This window comes from Biomphalaria glabrata, chromosome 18, assembly GCF_947242115.1.
Source record: "Biomphalaria glabrata chromosome 18, xgBioGlab47.1, whole genome shotgun sequence".
Classification (NCBI taxonomy): Eukaryota; Metazoa; Mollusca; class Gastropoda; family Planorbidae; genus Biomphalaria; species Biomphalaria glabrata.
Window position 1 is genome coordinate 14,861,758 of NC_074728.1, and position 24,630 is coordinate 14,886,387.

At 36.1% G+C, this 24,630-nt stretch overlaps 1 long non-coding RNA gene across 1 annotated transcript; it reads left to right on the forward strand.

Moving 5' to 3' along the window:
* The first annotated feature begins 10,114 nt into the window (after positions 1-10,114).
* Positions 10,115-12,968, forward strand: LOC129923961 (uncharacterized). The gene is made up of 3 exons (XR_008775931.1): positions 10,115-10,190; positions 10,935-11,363; positions 12,344-12,968. It is a non-coding gene; the product is annotated as an uncharacterized LOC129923961 (long non-coding RNA).
* The last annotated feature ends 11,662 nt before the right edge of the window (positions 12,969-24,630 follow it).

Sequence of the window (24,630 nt, forward strand, 5' to 3'; positions counted from 1 at the left end):
AGTCACAGAGTTTATACGAGCTGTGATTTAAAAAACATTAAACTAATTCAGGATTTTGGAGCCCTTTCAAAAATGGTGGGCGGTAGGGGACGTAAATATGAGGGTATCTAAAACAAAACAAATCCAAAAATTTCACGTTGGCAAAATACATATATAGTGTTTGCATTTAATTTAAGAACAGAAACAAAGAAATTTATTTCGTGAATGCCCCTTTTTTTTTTCTAAGTTGAAATTCTTATTCTTACACTGCTGAGGTAGGTTTTATCTTTGTTCTTGCGCTAACGTTTATGTTTTGATTAACAAATTAGGTTTTAGATAATAGTTTATTTTATAAATATATAAATATATTAATATATAAATCTTAATTTAAAAAAAAAAAGTTAGGAATATCAATGATCAATTAAAACAGTTTTTCTAATATTCAAATAATGTTTCAAAAAAAAAAGTAACAACGGCAATACAACGTCAAAGCATTATATGTTTTAGAAGCCTCTTATAAAATTGATTAAAACTATAATTAAAATTGTGGCACAAAACATTTTTTTGTGTTAGTGAATATAATTTCAAAATTGTGTGATTATCTAGCTTACTGCAAATCACAGCTCAAATAGTGGATAGATCTGGATTTTCTTTATTATATATCTTATGGATACCATCAGTGGTATGACGTTACAAATCAAACATTTCTTGGAGATTATGGTCGTGGGCTTATCAGCACTCAATAGAGATAGAAACTAATTTCGAGGCAACTACTCAACAATTCTTTGGCCACATCCTAGCCAAATGTAACGATTCCTCAAAGTGTAAGCAATTCACACATACATGAAAATGCATTGGCTAGCAAGTGTTACTTTTGCGGTAGGTTTTAGCAACTCGCTCTCAGTGTCCCCGCTTGGGAATCCACATGGAATCAAGTGGTTCATTTTCAAAGAGTATGCAAATCTAAATCTTCAACAGTGTCGGCTATCGCTACTGTCCAGCTTTTAAAAGATACGCATTTTCATCAACATCGTGCAATTGAAAGCCCTAGTAGATACTGGGAGCTGTGAAAGCACTAACGGCCATGTTCCTCAGGAATCTTTATGGCTTCAACCCATCTATCTCGGATCACATATCTACGCTAACATAGAACTCAAAAATGAACGAAACGAGTTAAACTTTGTCTACTAGACAATTTGTGCTCCGACGTCATTCTTGGACTTGATTTTATGTTTGCACCGAAATCTCTTTATTCCTTTCGATGGTCAGAAACCTTCGTTGTGCCTGAGTATTCTCCAGTCAGCGATGGTGATACCTATTTAGTAATCTGTTACCAAACTGTACTCCAGTGGCTACGAATTCTCGCAAATTCCAGATAGAATTCCTTCTCTATAGAGAAGGAATAAGTTTCCGTGGCGCGCACATCCTAGTCACAAATGACAGAGATAAGAAAACTGAGAAACTGTATCATTCCGTCGTATTCCGTTTTGCGTTACGAATGGAGTTACCTGTTTCATGGCTGTTTTATGGATTTTCAAAGGACCTCTCCTTCTGTTTCAAGAAATAAATATCTACTTACCATTATTGATGAATTCAATTCTCTAGATTCCCATTTGCATTTGCATGTCCCGATATGTCTTCCTCTACGTTTGTTAAAATGTCTCAATGAACTATTTGCCGTATTTGGATTTCCAGCGGGAACAAAACATTATAGAAAATGAGAATCAGAGTGGAACAGAGCTTGATACTGAGAGGGAAAACAAGGCCCAATTACTAAGTGTAAAAGCTCTTCAGATTACTAGAACTCTTGACATTTAATTTGTCCATTCTCTTCTCCAAAATGACATTTGTTTATTTTACGATCATAATTTTACTTTGTCATGTTTATTTGTTACAGAATGTAACATTCTACATTGTTTGTTTACTTGAATCTCTATTATTCTGCGTTTTCTTTCATTGTCAATAATACTAGAAAGCACAATTTGAACTAGGGGTCAATATTATGAAAATTATATGCTGTATTGGTTATCATTCTTATGTTTACATGCGCTGTAACTCGTGTGTTGTGTAGTCATTCAGTGAATTAAAGCCATACTAAACGGACATGGTTTTCGACTCTGTTATCATTATGGTCATAACTGTAGTCTGTTCTTTTTTATTTCGATCATTATTGGTGGGTCTTCATACAATTGATATATCTCATTGTTAGTGCGTGTCCTCCCCCTATTTCATCCTGTATAGCACTATAGACTTTAATAAGAATTTTTCGTTCCCATGTATTTCAGATGTCTTCGTGTCCGATTCTCACATACATTAATGCTGTTCTTATTATACTATATTATTTTCTTGGTTTTCCTTGATATTGATAAGTAAATGAAGTGCTATAAAATGTTTTGTTGCTATTCTTTCCTTTATTTCTGTTAATAGGTGTTTTTTTTTGTACTTCCTAGACTTTTGAAAGTTTGGACATTTTCAAATTCGAGTTTGAAATAGTAGTGTCCCTCTGTTTAATTGTCTCTTGTCATTGCCATGTATTTGGTTTAGGCTCTAGCTATGTCAGAAGTTTCTTTACCCAATAAGGCAATGCCATCGGCATAAGCAAGGTTCGCAGTATATCGTCCCTTTTGGTTGTAGACCAATGTTTTCTCTCCTGTAGAATTTGTTGATTTGTATGTTGTATTCGTGGCACTTTTGTAGTATACAGTATTTTCCAAGCATTTTAGTAAAGAGATTCCTCTGTAATCACAGCACTTTAGATTGGATCCTTTTTTGTGTATTTGGGGTATAAGAGCCGATTCCCATTCTGTTGGTATTACTTACTCAGCCCATCTCTCAATGACCCTGCTATTTTCTGTAATAAGCTGACCATCTCCGTTATTTAATTTTCATACTTCCTGCTTTTTCTCTCACAACTTTTGTGGCTCTTTTTCTTGCCTCTTTTTATTGCTGTCTAGTGTGTTTTTGGTTTCTCTCTGTAGCAGATATTCGAGCATTTATGTTATGTTCATTTTTATTATTTTCTCTGTCGTTTGGAGTGCAATTCTATTACATTCGTAATGAGACTATTCTCTCCACCGTTTGGTGTTCGGTTAACAGCATAGTTAGGGTTGCATGTTACTAAATAAATTTCTGTTATGGGATCATATTTAGAAGATCTAACGTTCTTCTTAAGCAGGACAGGACACAGTCTGTACAACCACTTCATATGGTGTCTTGTTAGTTGCAGTGCATAGTAATGACCGAATGGACTACAGAGCATCATTTAGTTCGAAGTTTCTGAAAATGTAAAGCTAAAGATTTCCATAGTCCAGTTCAGTCTCTTTTCTCTCTTCTCTCTTCAGTCCGTTTCGTCTCGGACTGTAAGGTTCTACTAGAGGTGGAGGAAATTCTGCAACTGTAGACTGTAGACCTCTGTGTCTGTAAGTACGTTGGAAATCCAAATAGGAGCAAATAGTTCATTGAGACATATTACAACCGTAGAGGAAGACATATCGGGAAATGCAAATGAGAATCTAGAGAATTTATCTAAAATGATGTCTATTATTTGAAACAGAATCATGGCAATCCATTTTTCTGAATCTTCTGGCTAAATGTACTAGTAAAAACAAATAAAAACACTGCAACATGTAGCGTAGACGACTGTCAGTTTCTCAACTTGCATCGAGCTGTATTTCAAAGCACAGACCAATGACACACTTCCCAATGTCGCTCCAGGTCTCCCAAAGCTGAACCAAGTAAAGTTTACCGAATCAGAGCCGTACACATCGACTGTATCGACTGTAACAGCTCAAGTCCACTGTAGTTCGACAGTAGTCCTCTCCAGTTAACTCTACCCTAGTTAACTTGAATCGAGTCGTACACATTTCTCTTCCACTGTCTCGCACAGTAGACAACAGTAAGGAAGACTGTACCAACGATTCTACCTACGACTCCATACGACTCACTCACGGCCAACTTTCACTTTAACTCTGGCTCTCTGGATTAGTCCCTAATCGCTCTTCCAAAGTTGAACAAACACTGCTAGTATCTTCTGGAACAACATGTGAGGAAACGTCACATCCTGTCTTTGTTTATATACATTCCAGAGAACACTAGCTACACTAGCTACTCACCGGGTCATACGTTGACCTCTACCTAACACTGTTCATTTTAACAATATTAATTGTCTCAAAAAGTTGAGTCAGTGTTCGCCTCTACGTAAGTGCAATAGTCGCGTAGCGCCCGGATGACTAGCAGCAATTTATGGTCATTGAGAATGAAGACAGATATTTTAATGGTAAATGTATCGCAGGCATTTCAAACTCGTTAAGGTGTATGGGCCGCTTACAAAACTTACAATGAGGGGCCGCAGCTAAAAATCTACTAGTTTTATGTAAATTAGAAACAATACAATAGAATGCAATAATTAATGGAATACCTCTCCCTTAGTAAACTAAATTTGTAGTACGATTTGGTAATTAAAAATTAGTATTATTACGCATTTTTTTCTTTGTCCTGATGCTTGACATCTTTCTGGTTTAAATATCGGGTGAAAGTTTGTTTGTCACTGACTGTGACTGACACTATCATGAATGACGACAAATCTTGATCAGATAATCTCAAACAGTGAGGTGATTTGTAGCTTTCATTATATTATCACAGAGATCAGTGCTTGCAAAATAGCTAGAATTCTGGCTGCAAATTTCCACAATTCAACGTACCGTTTAGGTAAAATAACTAAATTTTGGCGCAGCCAATTCTTTATACTTCGCTTTCAACAAAGAATCTAACTGCTATTCTATCATCTCTAGTTGCACATTACCAGCAGCATTTTCAGAAGCAAATGAAAATGGAGACAACAAAAATTCTTGCTCGTATGAAACGAAGTAATGAAAACGGCCAGTGGAAGCATTTACTAACGATTCCAGGTGCCAGGTGTAAGACAAATTTACCAAATGTTGTAGCCGTATTTAATCTTTTAGTTCCTGACGTTAAGAAGTGAACAAGATTTCCTCTTCGTAATTTTGTTTGAAAGCACTTCACATAATCACACGTAGTTGTTACGCCAAACGGAATCCGACGGAATTGATACAGTTTCCCACATGCTTCCAAGGCTGTGAACGGAGTACTGGAAAATCTTGTCTGCGAGCATCAATTCTGAGCATAGGTTATGCGTCTAGTAAAGTGAACCGGTTTATGGTTTGACTAGTCTGTCATTTGTTGTGTCTAGGACTTGTGTGCTCGCCAGGGAGACTTAGATGGTTCAATATTCTCATATTATCAGTTATTGAATTTCTTTTTGTATTAGAAGGTGGAATCCTGCGAGAATTTGTAACAACTGGGGTACAGTTTGCTAGGCTAAGAGCCTTTGCGCTCCCAATCGAAAGGAATAAAGAGATTTTGGTGTAAATCTTTGGATAAAATTCTTTATTTCTGCATGTTGTCTAGCGTTTGACCATGCTCTTGTTTGCAAGTAGCTAACCTTTGGTTGTAGATGCCATTTAGATTGCTTTATCAAATGTCTCTTTATCAAGTATCATTTGGTGTACAGCAAGAGATATATTTTATCAGTAGTTTCCTAGTATCAAGATTATCTATAGATACTACTGATACAAAGTTTTTCAAAGTTTCATACCAGTGCTGCTGCTTGAGGTGTTAAACATTTCTGGCCGAAATATCCTATCCGTTTCGAAATTCTTACATCACAGTTTTGATTAAATTGTCATAAACATAATAATAACAGATTCAAAAACCATGTCTGCTTAATATGGCTTTAATACACATGACACATGAACGACAACCGATACATAATTTTCATAACACTGTGATAGGCAATAAAAAAGTTGAGATGTTGGATTTATCGGCAGTTTCAATGTAGGGAAAGTACTTTGTGATTGTGAAAGTCTTACTAGAAGCTTCCACTGTATTCAGGTAATGATGTCAGGTACATGTTCGCGATGAACTATAGTGGAAGGAAGGAGGCCTATCTTTGTGTCCACTATGTATAAGGACCCAGACGGACACGCCAAGTAATTAATTAAAAGGCTTTGTGCTAAATTAGATTTTGAAATGATTGACATTTATCGACATTCACGAAAGCGGGTTCCGTGACGAGCAGTATTTATTGGTGTAGCTGAACTGTGATGCTGGTCAAATGTTGTCTTATTTATATATTTATGTTATAGTCAGACTAACTACTGCCAATTGTAAAGTATTTGGAAGTTTGCTTTTCATACAACCGTACTATCCTGGCATTTCCGTCTCGTGTCGGCTGGCACTGGTTTCAACTTCAGGACCTCATACTAGCGTTTTGTCGGATGATGGGTTAAACTTTATGGGTTAGAACGCTTGTTAAGCTCTGTCCTGTGACGGAATGTGTCCCCTGATATTTGTCGAAGTATAAATGTAATAAGAGAAATGAATTTTGAGCTAAAATTCTAAGCCTAATATTCTAAGATTTTTCTAGGCATAAACACTTGAAAAGGAATGCAAAAAGATCTATATCAGAAGCTTCCAAAGGAATGTGGATAGGTCAACAAGTATGTGAAGTTTACAAACCTGTTATATTACTTAGTGAAAAGAGATTTTCGCTAAGCCAAGTGAAAATGTTTAGTTGCCGAGACGTTCAAAGTCACACAATGTCTAACGTTAAAGACAACTCAGATAAATTATGTAGTAAATGCGGCCAGAACCACGAAAAAGGAATGTCCAGCAAAATGCCAATTCTGCAAAAAGAAAAACCATTGGTTTTAAATGTGCTAAAAAATAAGCAACGTTAATCGCAACGATGATACCCACAGTGATAAAAATATTGTACCTGTTAGTATTGCAAGTAGCCAGTATACAATAAAAATTAGAAAATCAATGTCGTTGAAGACAAGTGCACTTTAAAGTGCATGGCAAGACATTAATTTTGAGGTAGTAGACAGTTGCCACATGTGAGTGGTGACACAAGCAGAATGCTTAGATCACTACAACGCAGACATGTGAATTTACTACAAAGCTACACTACAAATAAAATTCCATACTGTACAATCAACTTTCAATGCTTCGGAAAATAATTATGAAGTCTAGTCATATTGATCAGTTATGGAACATACAAAGGTCTGAAAATAGTCAAGCCACCAAGCTTACGTATATACATGCTAAATCTGATGTACTCATAAAGGAATAGTGAAGTGTTAGCAGAGAGCCATAGAAATGTTTTGGCCAGGCATGAATGCCTGTGACAGGGATTGTAGCAGGTGCTGAACATCAGAATAAAAGTGTGTCAGAACCTTCCATACAGCTTGGTTAGGTTAGGTGTGATCTCTTTAACTTTGAGGGGGAAAAGTATGAAAAAGTTTATTGATGTCAAAGAATTGTCACAGGAAACTAAATCATATATGATCGAAGCAATGAAGAGCATACTAGCATGCCAGAAAGGTTCGCTTGAAGAGAATTCCTTCTTCTGTAAATCATATACAGTGAAGAAACTGCGGAAGAAACGCGAAGACAAAATCCAATGAATATTTAATATTAATTTGTCGCCAGCTCATGGAGTTTTCTTTGGATAAGTTGTAAGTATAGTTGTAAATGCTACCTTGTTATTCACTAGTATAAGTTACTATTTATATTATTCGTTCTTTTGATACTCAATTGATTGCTAGATTGTTAGGGGGTGCCTAGACAGACAAGCCACGATTAAATTACAACCCTGACAGGAAGTTAATAAACACTGTTTAGGTGGGGAGCCCGGGGAGGTACATCATACCCTAGAGATGAACCCTGTAAAACACCCAGACAATAACCTTACCTACTGTACCATTTTACATGTAATCGGATTTTACTTCTGTTTTGGTTGCCTACATTAAACAATTTATTCCAATTATTACAAATTCAAATAGGTATGAAATTGTGGGCTAAAAATTTAACAAAGTGAACCCTACATTACTTATGAAGCCATTGTAGCGACCAACCCATAAGTTACATAACTACAAAATTTTAAATAATATTTCAGAATTATCACAAAATAAAAATACACAAAAAAAAAAAAAAAAAAAAAAAACTAAGCATTTTTCTGGACACAAACATATGTTGCTTTGCTGTTTTTGTGTTTTTAATATTGTTTAATATCAGAGTTTCATATGTGTTAATGAATTTTCTTAAATTATTTTTTAAGCTTCATCTAAAAATGCGTTATTCAAAGTAGAAGATTGGAATACTTTTTATTTTGTCAATTCACTTAAACTTAAATTAATATGTTATAGCTTTCAAAGTATTCAGCTTTCTATATAATCACATAATAAATTAGGAATTCATTTCGCAGGATCAATGGAGCATAAAATTCCCACAAAGTTCTGAAAATTTCTGGATGTGGCTTAATCTGACCTGACCTTTGATATTTCGCAGTGGCGTCACAAGGGGGGGTGCGGGGGTTGAGGTCTGCACCGGGCGACACCCGTTAGGGTGGGTGACACCCAAATAAAAAAATTCACTTTGTGAATATCTGAAAATAAAAATCTTGGACCATATTCTTGACAATTAATGAATAGATCTATCTACTTTTTTTTTCATTTCGTCTCAACATTTTTTAAATGAAATTCTATCAAAATATTTAAAATGCTATATCATATTTAACAAGGAAGACGTGAAACCTTACTATACCAGCTGCGTCTAAAAAATGTTTTAAATCCAATCTATTGAATTTGTTACTAGCAGGATGCCATCCAATAGTCACTGTGTAACAAATGAATAAAATATTATTGAAATCCCACATGTAGTTTATGTAAATTTTGTCCAATCGGAAAGTAAATAAGTGGCCATTTGGGATTTCTGGTAATGATGTTATTTCATTTTTTCTGTAAAAGAAGATTCCTAGAAGCTACAATGTGTCATTCGAATGATATTGAAATATTAAAAGACGAATGAAGAATTCATCTGGATTTTTGGACAACAAGAGTATCTGTCTATAAATAAATTTCAAAAGAAAGTCGTTGCTCTATTATTGATGAAAAGAAAAAAACAACAAAGGAAGTATAAAGTACACGCTGTTTCTATAAAAGCAGAATATTTGACATTTTTTGTGACATTAACTACGAGTCTTTATTGAATAAAGAATTTCCATGAGATTATGGAAATAGCATGTCCATAATAGCTTTAATATCTGTAATATTATAAAGTTTATAAATGTTTTAGTAAACGACGTAAAAAATTATTAGAGAGAGTGACCTTTGTATTTTGTTTGACAACACACCTGACATAGCACACCTTACATAGCACACCCTAACATGGCTACACTAACCCAGTGAACTTTATACACTCGTTTTATAGTTGTTGAACAATCAAATTATAAACTATATAAAACAAACAAACGGGAAAAATAGAATTTTTTAAAAGGGGAGGGGTGACACATGAGCAGACCGCACCGGGTGACACTGACCCTAATGACGCCAATGATATTTCGTATCCCAGCAGTCAGAAACTATGTGTACATTGAAACATAATCCTTCTTTTTAAGTCAAATGGTAGCAAAGATATGGCCTTAACTCAAAAGTAGAAATCCAAGGAGGTTTTCATCGGCCATTTCTAACTTCTGGCAACCCGTGTTGATAATTATCACCTGTTTTAATTGATGCGAATCAGCCAACAGGGTCAACTGTGGAGCGACAGAATCAGTACAGCATTTGTAGTAACCCCAAAAGTGGTTTCTGGTTATGACGAAAGGAGCGTCTCTGTTTGAGTAACTTATTGGCTTTCCTCCTAACCCCACGTCATCGAAGCTCTTGGTATGCTAAGAATGTACCAGTGGAATATCAGTCTTCGACCGCCCCAAAGCTTGCGATGCAGATTTGGAGTCGGAGCAGATTATAAATTTCCTCCTTTCTGATGCTTTGACGGCGATATTGCATGCAATTCGGCAGTAAAGATGGAGCAGCCATCGGGGAGTCTATTGTTTTGTTCCAAAAGAAGCAAGCAAACGCGACCTTTCCATCCATTTTGGATCCGTCTGTGTAGATGGTGCCACAATATCCGTAGCTCTCCTGCAGTTCCCTAAAGTAGACTAGTATATGCTTGGGTCTGTATTTTCTTTTTTGAAATTCAATAATTAATTAATTCCTTTAGGCTGATCGTATGGTTTGTCTAGCCTTTGCTCTAGCTATCTTGAATATCCCGAATGTTTGTTGCATGTGCATGTGTAAATGTGTTTCATTTTTAGGTGTGGTTCATGTGTGTTGAATGTGCATGTGTAGGTGTGGTTCATGTTGCATGTGTGTAGGTGTGGTTTATGTGTGTTGCGTGTGCATGTGTAGGTGTGGTGGCTATTCAGGACCCCACAAGAACCTATCTGTTCCCTCCCAAATGCAATTAATCCTATCCGTACATGTATCCCCTAACACTAACCCATCACTAACTTATATTTTGAAGTGCACATCTTACAAGGCCGGATTCAGACTTACAAAATTTACAAGGCCCACATATAATATTGCATATTTTTAAAGGGTTAAACATTACTTGCGCTAGCGCAGCCAAATGGTGTTTTGAGTTTAAATCCCCTTCCATGGAATTTTGAGGTCAAATACCCCTTTTCTATGAAACAAATTTCTTGAATACGAAAACTAAAACAAAACTATAGTTACCATTTTCTACCAGTCGCTGGACTCCATTAATAACAGCGTTCTCACTCAGACTCCTTATCTGTCATTGGCTGTGAGTATTGTCTTTCTACTAATTAAAGGAAGAGAGTATTCAAGGGTAGAAAAAAAAACGTTTCAAAAAATAAAAGGTAAGAATGTAATGAAGATTAATTACATACACACAAAAAGAGTAAAAAAATCAGACTCCCACACCGAAAAAATCCTATCTACGCCCATGTTATGACATGCTGTTTGTAGGCCGGTTTATATGATAATGCACGGGCCGATTTTGATACTTAGTCCGCCAAAGTGTTGTACATATGCATATATGTGTAAGTGGGGGGGGTGTTTCATGTGTAGATGTGGTCCATGTGTTGTATGCAGACGTGTATATATGCGTGTAGGTGTGGTGCATGTGTTGTACATATTCAGGTGTGTGTAAGTGGGGGTGGGTAGGTGTGGTGCATGTGTTGTACATATGCATGTGAGTGTAAGTAGGGGGTGGTGTTAGGTGTGGTGCATATGCATGTGTGTGTAAGTGGAGGAGTTATGCATGTGTTGTTTATATGCATGTGGTAGGGGGTAGGTGTGGTGCTTGTGTTGTACATTTGTAGGTGTGTGTGTGGGTTAGGGTGGAAAGTTAGGTGTGGTGCATTTGTATGCGGTAGGGGTTAGGTGTGATGCATATCTTGTACATATACCGGATTGCATATGTGGGGGTTAGATTGTGTGTGTGTGTGTGTGGGAATTATGTGTGGTGAATATGTTGTACATATGTTTGGGGGTTAGGTGTGGGGCATGTGTGTGTGTGTTTCATGTGTAGGGTTCTTGTATATAGGTGTGTGAATTTATTGTATATGTGTGTTTCATTTGTAGGTGTAGTTCTGTGTGTCGTATATGCGTTTCATGTGTAGGTGAGGTGCATGTGTTGAAGATGTGCACGTAAGTATAAGTGTGTTGTACATATGCATATGTGTGTAAGTGGGGGGGGGGGTGTTTCATGTGTAGATGTGGTCCATGTGTTGTATGCAGACGTGTATATATGCGTGTAGGTGTGGTGCATGTGTTGTACATATTCAGATGTGTGTAAGTGGGGGTGGGTAGGTGTGGTGCATGTGTTGTACATATGCATGTGAGTGTAAGTAGGGGGGTGGTGTTAGGTGTGGTGGATATGCATGTGTGTGTAAGTGGAGGAGTTGTGCATGTGTTGTTTTTATGCATGTTGTAGGGGGTAGGTGTGGTGTTTGTGTTGTTCATTTGTAGGTGTGTGTGGGTTAGGGTGGAAAGTTAGGTGTGGTGCATTTGTATGCGGTAGGGGCTAGGTGTGATGCATATCTTGTACATATACCGGATCGCGTGTGTGGGGGGTTAGATTGTGTGTGTGGGGGGGAATTATGTATAGTGAATATGTTGTACATATGTTTGGGGATTATGTGTGGTATATGTGTGTGTTTCATGTGTAGGGTTGTTGTATATAGGTGTGTGTATGTGTGTTTATTGTATATGTGTGTTTCATTTGTAGGTGAGTTCATGTGTATCGTATGTGCGTTTCATGTGTAGGTGAGGTGCATGTGTTGAAGATGTGCACGTGAGTATAAGTGTGTTGTACATATGCATGTGTGTGTAAGTGGAGGTGTGCATATGCAGGTGTGCGTGTGTGGAGGGGGTAGGTGTGGTGCATGTGTTGTACATGTAGGGTGGAGAATTAGGTGTGGTGCATTTTTATGCGGATGCATATTCCGGATTTCGTGTGTGTGTGTGTGGGGTAGATGTGGAGCATGTGTTGTACATATGCCGGTGTGCTTGTGTGTGTGTGTGTGCGTGTGGTGAATATGTTGTACATATGTTTGGGGGTTAGGTGTGGTGCATGTGTAGGTGTGGTTCATGTGTGTTGCATGTGTTAGTGTGTGTTTCATGTGTAGATGTGGTCCATGAGTTGTATGCAGACGTGTGTATGTGCGTGTAGGTTCGGTGCATGTGTGTTGCATGTGCATGTGTAAGTGTGTTTCATTTTTAGGTGTGGTTCATGTGTGTTGATTGTGCATGTGTAGGTGTGGTTCATGTTGCATGTGTGTAGGTGTGGTTTATGTGTGTTGCATGTGCATGTGTAGGTGTGGTGGTGGCTATTCAGGACCGGACAAGAACCTATCTGTTCCCTCCCAAATGCAATTAATCCTATCCGTACATGTATCCCCTAACCCTAACCCATCACTAACTTATATTTTGAAGTGCACATCTTATCTTTAAGATCTCCCTCATCATTGGTATTATTAATTTATTTCATGAATATGTTAAATACTATGATAGAGTGAAGCATAATTTTATAAACTGTTTATTTGTAACCATGAAACATAACTCTGCCCTATTAAGGATTCGTACTCGTGACCCTAGAATGAAATTTGATTGAGAGACAAACGATTTAACCACTAAGCCACACATCCATGTAGGAATTGACAGAACGAAAACTTAAGGATTTGACTCATTTTCATAATGAACTGCTTGACTTACTACGACAAAATGTTTTGCACTTTTATTGAACGCAAATTATCGTGTATTTTAAACTATTAAAAATTACAATTCTATGGAAAGTAAGACATTTCGATCAGTAAATTCGCTCACAAAAAAAAGAAAAACGGGATTCGACGAGATGGTCTAATAATGGACAGAAAATGTGAAGATGGCGTCCAAAACGTTTAAGCCTAGACTCTACTATACCTTTGGCTACTGCCCGAGCTAGTTGTTAAATTATGTAATAGTTTGATATTAAATATATTGTTTTGTTTTTGTTTTCAACCTGCACACTCAATACCTCATATGATTTTTATAGAAATAGCCTAACGAATAAGCAACAAAATCTCAGTTGAACCTACATCTATTTAAACACTTACAAGGCCGGATTTAGACTTCAAAGGCCCACATATAATATTGGATATTTTTAAAGGGTTAAACATTACTTGCGCTAGCGCAACCAAATGGTGTTTTGAGTTTAAATCCCTTTCCAGGGGATTTTGAGGTCAAACCCCCCTATTCTATGAAACAAATTTCTTGAGCGTAGCCAGAGGGTTTTTAAGTTTAGGGCCTAATAAAAAATAAAATTACTATCTTTTAATGTCTTTCTTGTTTGAAAAGAATAAAAGGTCTATTTTATGCTACCTATCTGGGCTAAACTTGCAAGGAAAATAAAAATTCTTTTTTACTTTTCAATCTCGTTACGAAATTTTAATTTGAGGTTCATTTTTGTCCAGCTCATTTTGCAAGAAGGTGTTGAAAGTGACATATAAATTGGGATCAATCATTATTTTAACACAGCGTTTATTTAATTCTTAATATTTAAACAAAATTTAACTTGCACTAATTGATTATCCTGAGACGACAATGAACTTGAGAACTCACTCTGATTATCTTTTTATTTAATTTTGACTTTTAAAAAAAAAATCTAGATCTAATTTGTTGAAACGATGCCTGGTTGTTGAGGGGTCGAAACATTTTTCTCAATATTTCCACGCTTATCTTAATTATAATGCAATGAAATGGAAAATTTCACGAGAATGAGAATTGTCTTGGTTCCTTTAGCGATTGTTCTGTAACCTCTACTTTTGTGAGACCAAGTCCTTCGAGGAAGTTCTCCTTACCACGAGCGATTTTCTCGGCACCTTGGATGTTCCCAGATTATTCCTCTTCTCTGTTTTCTATTGAGACATTTTCAAGAGAGTGACACTTTGAGGACGGTGAAATATTTACACCAAATGTCTCTATCGCTTTCTTCACACATAGCAATGTTTACGCTGGCTGTTTCGTCCATTGGGTGTCAGTGATCATAGACTAATGTTTTATATGAATAGTTTGTAAATTCTCCGACATCCAATCTAGGACCAAGCTGACATTTTGCAAAAATTAACCAACTAGCAAATAAAGTATTGGTAAGTAATTATTTTATTTGGTATCTCGAACAAGGGAAAGAAATAATTTTACTTGACTGAAGTGCTGAAATAGGCTAAATTAGTCCCCTTTATAGATCGTCGCTTTGAATAATATATAACTATACAATCTTCTCTCGTCATAAGTACCTCACTAGCAGAGTGGTTAGCACGTCGGACCGAGGAGGAATGAGCCACGAGTTCAAATTCAAGTCGTTACCCTTTTTTTTTATCTTTCAGAAACCAATGACAGTCAAATCCAGCAAAGATATCCATTTTTTTCTCCCCCACAACTATTGTCTCAACTGTACCAGATAAGTGAGAGGATCATTGGTTCAGATCAGTGGATAAAGTTAAACATTTGGAAAATAAAACTTTAATATTTTGTTTTACTAGCTGGTTGATATTTCAACAGGCTTAAAATTTGTGCATTAATTTAAAATACATTTGCACATTATATCTTCTTACAGTTTTTATTACATTTTTGTAGCTTTATAACTATCGCGAGCAATTACTGAGTTTTGCCTAGAATTTATGAACGCCATTTTGACATTTTTATCTACCCATTATTAGACCATCTCCAAAATCCCTTTTTTTTTTGTTTTCAAATTCATAAAATAGATCTAGATCTATAGTTAATTCATTTTTTTCAACATCCAGAGTTATATAATATGAACATCTCTGAATCAAATTGATAACTAACAGGTGAATGATTTAATGCTGTCATGTTTATTTAAGGTATTAAATTTACGTGTTATAAAATCCATCTCTTCTTAAATTATTTTTCTAAACCATCTCTTATAGATGTGTGGCTTAGGGGTTAAATCGTTTGTCTCTTAATCTTATGTACGAATCCCAAATACTGCACAACAAAATTTTTAAAAATTTCTCAATCATCATCACAGCAAAGATGTGTGTTAGGATGCAACAAAATAAATAAAAAAATAAGTAAAAAAATAAAAAAATTGCTAGACGTGTTTTATACATGTTTATGGTTTTGTTCATATTTACATGTGTGCTAGGTGTGGTGCATGTGTTGAACATATGCAGGTGTGTGAAAGTGAAGGGAGGTGGTAGGTGTGGTACATGTGTTGTGCCAGGGGCGGACTGGCTATATGGGCAATCGGGCTACTGCCCTGTGGGCTGGTACTAAATGGGACGGTCTGGTCGCTACCAACGGAAAAATTTTTTTCAATGCAGGCAACTTTAAAAAAAAAGTGACAGCAGCAAGACACAGATGCCCGAATACGTTTTCTTGTCTTCTTGTTTTTTTTTTAAATTTATTACACTTAATTTTGTTTGAAATTCAACAAGAATATCAAAAAATGTACACTGTACTCTGTACGTATTATCATTTGCAAAACGTTAGACCGTACTTTTTGCTATGCACGAGCGGCATGGACTTCAACACTGCTTTGACGTCTTCGAGGCTGCGTTAGGCCTAATCATTTTGCTGGTCAGTATTGTCGTTTGATGGCACTCCCATTTGTTTTTGCTCCTTCCCTCCCCGTCTTTTGACGAAGTAGAGGGATGAGAGTGGTTACGATAGAGATAATTGATGTAACGCAGCAAATAGGGTAGACAATGCTATCTTTAACAATACTTAATATAAATAAACTTTAACTTACACACAGCCGCAAAATTGCTAACCTCACAACTTATTCACAACTCAATATGGGTATAGGGTTCTACTTTATGTGATTTGTAAAGATCAACAAGCATGACTAGATTGACACATGAAATGCCTAGGACGTAACAATCTTATGTTTTGAAGAAACGTCTGTAATCTGTAAGTCCTACCAAAAAGTTTTAAACTCATTAAGGTTGCTATTGTATTACTTATAGTTTTTAGACTACATAATAATAAGGCTTGTCTTCGAGTCCAAAGATTAATGAGGAATGCAGTATTTACCGTGACAACGCAGCCCCAGCTGTTACCTACATATTTTTAGACTACATACATGTATAAAATATATTACGTAATCCTACGTAAGCATACATCCAGTTTTCGATGCGTTTTCAGACTTTATATAATTTGAATAGAAGTAGGCCTACACCTTTAATATGACAAATGGGCGTAGCTGGGAGGGGGGGGGGTTAAACTATCATTTGCCTCAGACCTCATTGAGTGAAAGGGAAACTTTACTTACTTCCCCAGTGCAGCCAACATAAGCAAACTACAGTCACCAAATTTCATGAGCGTAGCCAAAAGGAGTTTTGTGGTTATCGTCCCCTTTCAATACGAAAACTAAAACAAAACTATAGTTATCATTTTCTACCAGTCGCTGGACTCCATTATTAAAGTGCAGTAAATAGCAGATTTGGTTTTTGAATTTTTTAGCGTAAGAGTAGCAGACTAATTGCAATGTAAATACCTCAGAATATGCTTTTTTTAAAGCATAAAATATCAGAAATATGCTCGGATCTGGGGCTTCACCCCGGATCCCGCTGGTGGAGCTCACAGCGTTCTCCCTCAGACTCCCTATCTGTCATTGGCTGTGAGTATTGTCTTTCTACTAATTAAAGGAAGAGAGTATTCTAGGGTAAAAAAAAACGCTTGAAAGAATGAAAGGTAAGAATGTAATGAAGATTAATTACATACACAAAAGGGGGGTAAAAAAATCCGACTCCCACACCGAAAAAATCCTGGCTACCCCCATGTTATGACATACTATTTGTGGGCCGGTTTATATGATAATGCCCGGGCCGATTTTGATACCCAGTCCGCCCCAGTGTTGTACATATGCATATGTGTGTAAGTGGGGGGGGGGGGTAGGTGTGGTGCATGTCTTCTAAATATGCGTGGGGGGGGGGAGGAGGAATTTAGGTGTGGTGCATGTGTTGTACATATTCAGGTGTGTGTAAGTGGGGGTGGGTAGGTATGGTGCATGTGTTGTACATATGCATGTGTGTAAGTGGGGGGGGGCGCTAGGTGAAGGCAAATTTAGGTGTGTTTAATGTGTTGTACATATGCAGGTGTGTGTGTGGGGTTATGTGTGGTGCATGTGTTGACCAATGCAGGTGTGTGTAAGTGGGGGGAGTTACGTGTGGTGCACTTGTTGTACATATGCATATGTGTGTAAGTGGGGGTGAGTAAGTGAGGTACATGTGTTGTACATATGCATATGTGTGTAAGTGGGGTGGGTATTTGTGGTGCATGTTTTGTACATATGCAGGTTTGTGTAAGTGGGGGGTTAAGTGTGGTGCATGTGTTGTACATATGCATGTGAGTGTAAGTGGGGGGGAGGTGTTAGGTGTGGTGCATATGCAAGTGTGGTGTTGTGCATGTGTTGGTTATATGCAGGTGTGCGTGTGTGGTGGGTTTAGGTGTTAAACATGTGCAGGTGTGCGGGGTTAGTGTTGTGCATGTGTTGAACATATGCAGGTGTGTGTAAGTGGGAGGTTATGTGTAGTGCATGTGTTGTACATATGCATATGTGTGTAAGTGGGGGGTGTAGGTGTGGTGCATGTGTTGTACATATGCATATGTGTTTAAGTGGTGGGGTAGGTGTGGTGCATGTGTTGTATATATGCGGGGGAGGGATTTAGGTGTGGTGCATGTGTTGTACATATGTATGTGTGTGTAAGTGCGGCGGTAGGTGTGGTACATTTTTTGTACATATGCAGGTGTGTTATTTGAGGGTAGGAGTTTTGCATGTGTTGAACATATGCAGGTGTGTGTAAGTGGGGGGGGGTAGGTGTGGTGCATGTGTTGTACATATGCATATGTGTGTAAGTGGGGGTGGGTAGGTGTGGTGTATGTGTTGTACATATGTAGGTTTGTGTAAGTGGGGGGGTGTAGGTTTGGTGCATGTGTTGTACATATGCATATTTGTGTAAGTGGGGTTGGGGAGTTGTGGTGCATGTATTTTACATATGCAGGTGTGTGTAAATAAGGGGGTAGGACTGGTGCATATGTTGAATATATGCAGGTGTGTCTGTATGCGAGCGGGGTTAGGTGTGGTGTATGCATATGCAATCGTCTGCGAATAATTTGACTTTTGTTTCTGAACTAATGCAATTTTGTTAATCGTGTATGTAAAATAAAAATAGTACACCTGAGTTTACTTATGATTTAGAGCCAATTATTATTACAGTTTATTCTTTCCCTATCAGAAATTCTTTAATCCACTGATATTTTAATTTTTTAAGCAAACTATGGTGATGAACTTTGTCAAACTTTCTTTCCAGTCTCATGGTACTCAACCTTGATTAAGAGATGCCTGAAAAAGTATTTTGAAAACACCGGTGCTAGCTCATTTCTTAGTTCTTTGAGTAATCTAGCTGGAATACCATCAGGTCCAGATGCTTTATTTGGTTTGATGTTGGCTAATAATTTTTGGATTTCCTTTTTTTGTACTTTGTTGTCTTCTCTTTTTAATGGCGCTATGCCTGTTGTTTCCATTTTCTTAGACCTAATGTATGACCATAGGTTTTGTTGTTATCTTTAGAAATTACATTGTTTATGTATTCATTCTGCAGCTGTTTTGTGCGAAATTTCTGTCCGTCTGTCCGTCCGTCCCGTTTAGATCTCGTAAACTAGAAAAGATATTGAAAATCCGGCATCACAATATTTTAGACCATTCAAAGTTCTGATGCAACGGCTACTTTTTTTTTCCTGAAAGCGAAAAATCTAATTTTTAAAATCAGTTATGCAAGCAGTTTTTTTTTAAGAGAAAAAGCTAATTAGTATGCATTATAAGTTAGACCTAATTTAAAACGAATAGTAATCTTATAAACTTAATTTTCTTGAACATATTTTATTTATGTTCAGTTTCTGAGAATTCGAATAAAAGATTAAGCATGTTCAAAACAATTACATTAAGTGAAGACCAGGAGAGGCTCGGTAATGCGCTTAGCTTCCGCACCGAGGGTCTCGGGTTCGAAGACTGGGATTTTCAACTTCGGAATCCTTGGGCGCCTCTGAGTCTACCCAGCTCTAATGGGTACCTGACATTAGTTGGGGAAAAGTAAAGACGGTTGGTCGTTGTGTTGGCTACATGACATCCTCGTTAACCGTAGGCCACAAAAACAGATGAACTTTACATCATCTGCCCTATAGACCACAAGGTCTGAAGCGGGAACTAATTAGGCCAGGTTCACATCTAACTTTTCATTCACTTGCACCTATCCTTTGATCTGCAGTATCATTGGGGCACTACACAAGATCTGTCAACCTTCTTTCTCCATGTATTTAGTTGGTATATGATTTTCTTTAATGTTTTTAGGTTGTTTTTTTTAAATGAAATTTTAAAGGTCATCGACTGGTTGGTTAATGTCTTTTTCTGATAAGAATGTTTGTTGAAAGTTTAATGTAGCTTGGTGTAGTTGTGTTAGGTTGCATTTGTTCCAGAGTATGATTTTTCTTTTGGGTTTTATATTGGCTACTGCTTTTATCTGACTGTGTATTTTAATGATCTCATGGTCTGATAGACCAGGGATAGTATCATAATGAACTACTAATATCCAGGTCTGTTGGTTAAGAAGAGATCTAATGTGTTGTTTAAACTAGTTGGTTTTTTAATGGTTTGATCTAAACTTCGGTTTTGTAAAGTTTCTATGAAAAGCTCATTGATGTCCTTAAGGTTTTGGTGTTTATCTAGGTTAGGGCCTAGTGTTTTTCAATTTATTTCAGGTAGGTTGAAATCACCCATAATCCAAAAAACTGCATTTTTTCTGTTCCTGCATATATGTCTGGTTTCTCACATTCTGATAAAATTTCTAAGTCTGCTGTTTAATGCTTTGAAAATTTATTACTAAGGTTTTGAGGTATTTTGGTATTTCTTCTTTAGAAGTTTGTTTAATGAGGATGTTGTATTAGTTTTAACAGGAGTGGATCTGGCTAGTGGTTGATGAGTTTGGTTTGGGATGGTGTTTGGGATGTTGTATGGGCTAGAAGTGTCTGCATCAAAGGAATCAAACAGTCCTGATGGTAACCCACACGGTACACAGTGCCACGATGCGTCTTTGTTGCCTAAGGCATAATACACAGGTGTAATCATATGGAGACATATATGATGCGTGGAACCAATCATCACATTGAATGTCACATTGAATGGCTTTCTGTTTCATGGTGCATACTTTTTTGCAGATGTTGCATCTATCTTTAGATCTAGGCTCTGTATTTAATTCTACATCTCCTGCTATTAATATTAAGAGTGATAGGTATTTATTTCGGCTAATTGAGAACTTCCATTTGTGATGGGTAATCTTTAATGTTATGGATGTGTATGTTAGAGTATTTTTGAAGTTGCATTGATCTATAGTGTGATGATTGATAATGACTGTTAATTGTTTCCTTTTTAAGTTTAGTGTTGACTGAGGTAGATCTAGATCTGTGTTCAGCTTGTGTGTATTTAGTAATTATCAGAATAGCCAGAGCAATTTCATGATGGCTGTTGTTCGGTTATAGTTTTTAAAGGTCTAGTCTAAATCTAGTTTAACAGTTTTAAACCTACAATGCCTAAGTTAAGTCTAAAGTGTAGACCTAGAAATGACCTAGATCTAGTATAGTCTAGATCTATGTTTATGTCTATACAATTCAATATATTTATGTGTATAACTAACTATATAGTAGCCTATATTACTATATATATTACTGATCAGTCCAACAGTCAGCTCCGCATAATGCTTTAGTGACTTTGACGTCTTGTCTATCAGACTGTTTGACAATTATGAAGTCTATTTGATGCTAGTGCTTGGACATGGGATTTTGATGATGTCAGAGATTTGACTAAAGCTTTTGATAATGTCAGTCGTGAAGGCCTCTGGCAAATCATGTCCAAATTCGGCTGCCCGGATCAATTCATAACAATGGTGCGCCAATTCCATGATAACATGCAAGCAAGAGTCCAAGACAACGGAGACTACTCCAAGCCTTTTCCTGTCTCGGCGTGAAGCAGGGCTGTGTGCTGACTCCAACGCTTTTCAGCATAATGTTCACCGCCATGATGAAAGATGCCTTTCGCACAGAAAGCATTGGAGTTGGCATACGATATCGCACCGATGCAAGTTTATTTAATGCTCAGAGACTCAAGACTAGGACCATGGTAAACTACGACTGCATCAGAAATCTGCTATTTGCAGAAGACTGTGCCCTAAACGCCGCAAACGAAGAAGACCTTCGCTAATGCCTGCAAAAATTTTGGCCTCACCATTTATGTAAAAAAGACATTCACGGCTGGGAAGCACTAGCTCTCGATCGCTCCTCATGGCGTGAAGCTGTGAGTCTAAAGATTGGAAGCAAGAAGAGTGGCCAGGGCGAAAGAGCGCCGAACCAACAAAAAGCTGAGAGAAGAAGCAGGCCTATCTGCAACTGACCTAACCCACCCATGAAACATATGCGGGTGGCTTTTTAAAGCGAGGATTGGACTTTACAGCCATTTTCGAGTCCATAGGAAATGAGAAATGTGCTCATCTTCGACCATGAAGGAGGAGCTATATATTACTATTAGTTATTATTTGGAGTAATAGTAGATCTAAAATCTAAATTAAAGTCTAAGTATTAGTTATTATTAGTATTCAGTATGAGTAGTGAGACAAAGTGTCACAAGGTAGTCCTAAACTAAAAGTTGTTAATTTGAATTGATTAGTGGAAATAATGCTGAATTTGCTTATTTTATATTGAGGAGGTATTTTTTGGCATTAAAATTTAAACTCAAAACCCTTTTGGCTACACTCATAGAATTTTGAGTGTATAATTTGCTTTGTTTTTAATATTAAAGAGGTATTTTTTACCTTCAAACCCAGCTGAAGGGGGGTTTAAACTCAAAACTTGAGTCGAAACCTATTTAGCTACGATAAAACCCCGCTGAAAAATAAAAGGGGGGGGGGGTAAATTCAAAACCACTTTGGCTACGCTAAAAAATTCAGAGTTTGTAATTTGTTTTTTTATAATGAAGAGGGGGTTTATCGTAAATTTCGGAGGGGTTTTAAAATGAAAATCTTCCTCAGCTGTGTTCTTGGAATTTGGGGATTGTCGTTTGCTTTTTTTTGTTTTGTTTTATAGAAGAGGAGGAATGTAACTGGAAAACCCTCTGGTAGGGGATTTTAAACTCAAATCAAAGCAAAAAAAATCAATCATTAAATTCCGACCTTCCTCCCTCCGCGCAGGGAGGGATTTCATTTCGGAGGGGGGGGGGCGCTTGAACCCGCAAAACACCCCCTGGCTTTACCCATTAATTTATTACATTTTTCCAGAGTTCTAATTCAATCCCCATGCAAAGCTATACTTAATATCAACAACAAAGCTAATTATCTCTCTATATATATTCTCTTTTGTGATTGAAGATGAGCACATTCCTCATATCATATGGACTCAAAGCTTGTAGACAAAGGTAGTTTGTTAATTACTCTTCCCCCACATTTCTTTTTTTTTTTTTTGGGGGGGGGGGGGAGGGGTTGAGGAATGATTTTCATTTGGTTAATTTATTTGAACTGTATTTTTTAACCTAGCTGCAAACATCTTAATCAGAAAATTATATAATAATTATTATTATTATAGCTTTTATATAGCGCTACTTTCATGCTTATAGCATGCTCAGAGCGCTTTAGTCCAATCTCATTTGCGGACCAGTGGGGGGGTGGGGAGCGGGTATCTAGGAGTTGATTTTCTGTGCTGCCTTTAGGCGCTCAGTAAACGCAACTCTGCCCGAGTCGGGTGTCAAACCTCGAGCCACCTTCTAGGTAGCCAAGTTCAAGCGCACTTAACCTCTCTTTATAGAGATAAATGCATGCCTTTATTATGTAACACAAATTAAAGTTTATGAACTCAAAAATTAAGTTAATTTAATGAGATCAAATCAACGATAATATCGTCAATCAGTTTATAATGAACTTTCGTTGTGTCATGTACATTTGTGAATGTACGACTGAGATCATTTTGTTTTTTAAATTGCTATTACTTTCTTTTGTGTGTGCAACAAAATATTTGTGTATATTACTTTAAAAAAATAAGCTTCAAGTGTTTGCAATATATTTAGTAATATAGTATAATAAAAACTAATACAATATAATTAAATGACAAACAAAAGAAGGATCATTTCATTCATTTAATATCTAATAATTTTTAGACATTTTCAAAACAATAAAACATTAGTGAAGAAATTACAATTCATTTAATCTCTAATACATTTGTAGACATTTTCAACCCTAACCCTAATTTAATATCTAATAATTTGTAGACAATTTCAAAACAATAAGAATAGAAGAAATTCAAGAAAATTACAATTCATTTAATATCTAATAATGTGTAGACATTCTCAAAACAATTAAACTTGAGTGGTCAAGAAATTACAATTCATTTAATATTTAATAATGTGTAGACATTTTCAAAACAATAAAAAATGAGTGGTCAAGAAATTACAATTCATTTAATATATAATAATTTGAAGAGATTTTCAAAACAATAAAACATGAGTTTCAAGAAATTACAATTCATTTAATATCTAATAATTTGTAGAGATTTTAAAACAATAAGAAAAAAAGAAATTCAAGAAATTACAATTTATTTAATATTTAATCATGTGTAGACATTTTCAAAACAATAAAAAATGAGTGGTCAAGAAATTACAATTCATTTAATATATAATAATTTGAAGAGATTTTCAAAACAATAAAACATGAGTGGTCAAGAAATTACAATTCATTTGATATCTAATAATTTGTAGAGATTTTAAAACAATAAGAAAAAAAGAAATTCAAGAAATTACAATTTATTTAATCATGTGTAGACATTTTCAAAACAATAAAAAATGAGTGGTCAAGAAATTACAATTCATTTAATATATAATTTGAAGAGATTTTCAAAACAATAAAACATGAGTTTCAAGAAATTACAATTCATTTAATATCTAATAATTTGTAGAGATTTTAAAACAATAAGAAAAAAAGAAATTCAAGAAATTACAATTTATTTAATATTTAATCATGTGTAGACATTTTCAAAACAATAAAAAATGAGTGGTCAAGAAATTACAATTCATTTAATATATAATAATTTGAAGAGATTTTCAAAACAATAAAACATGAGTTTCAAGAAATTACAATTCATTTAATATCTAATAATTTATAGACAATTTCAAACAATAAAAAAAGAAGAAATTCAAGAAATTACAATTCATTTAATATCTAATAATGTG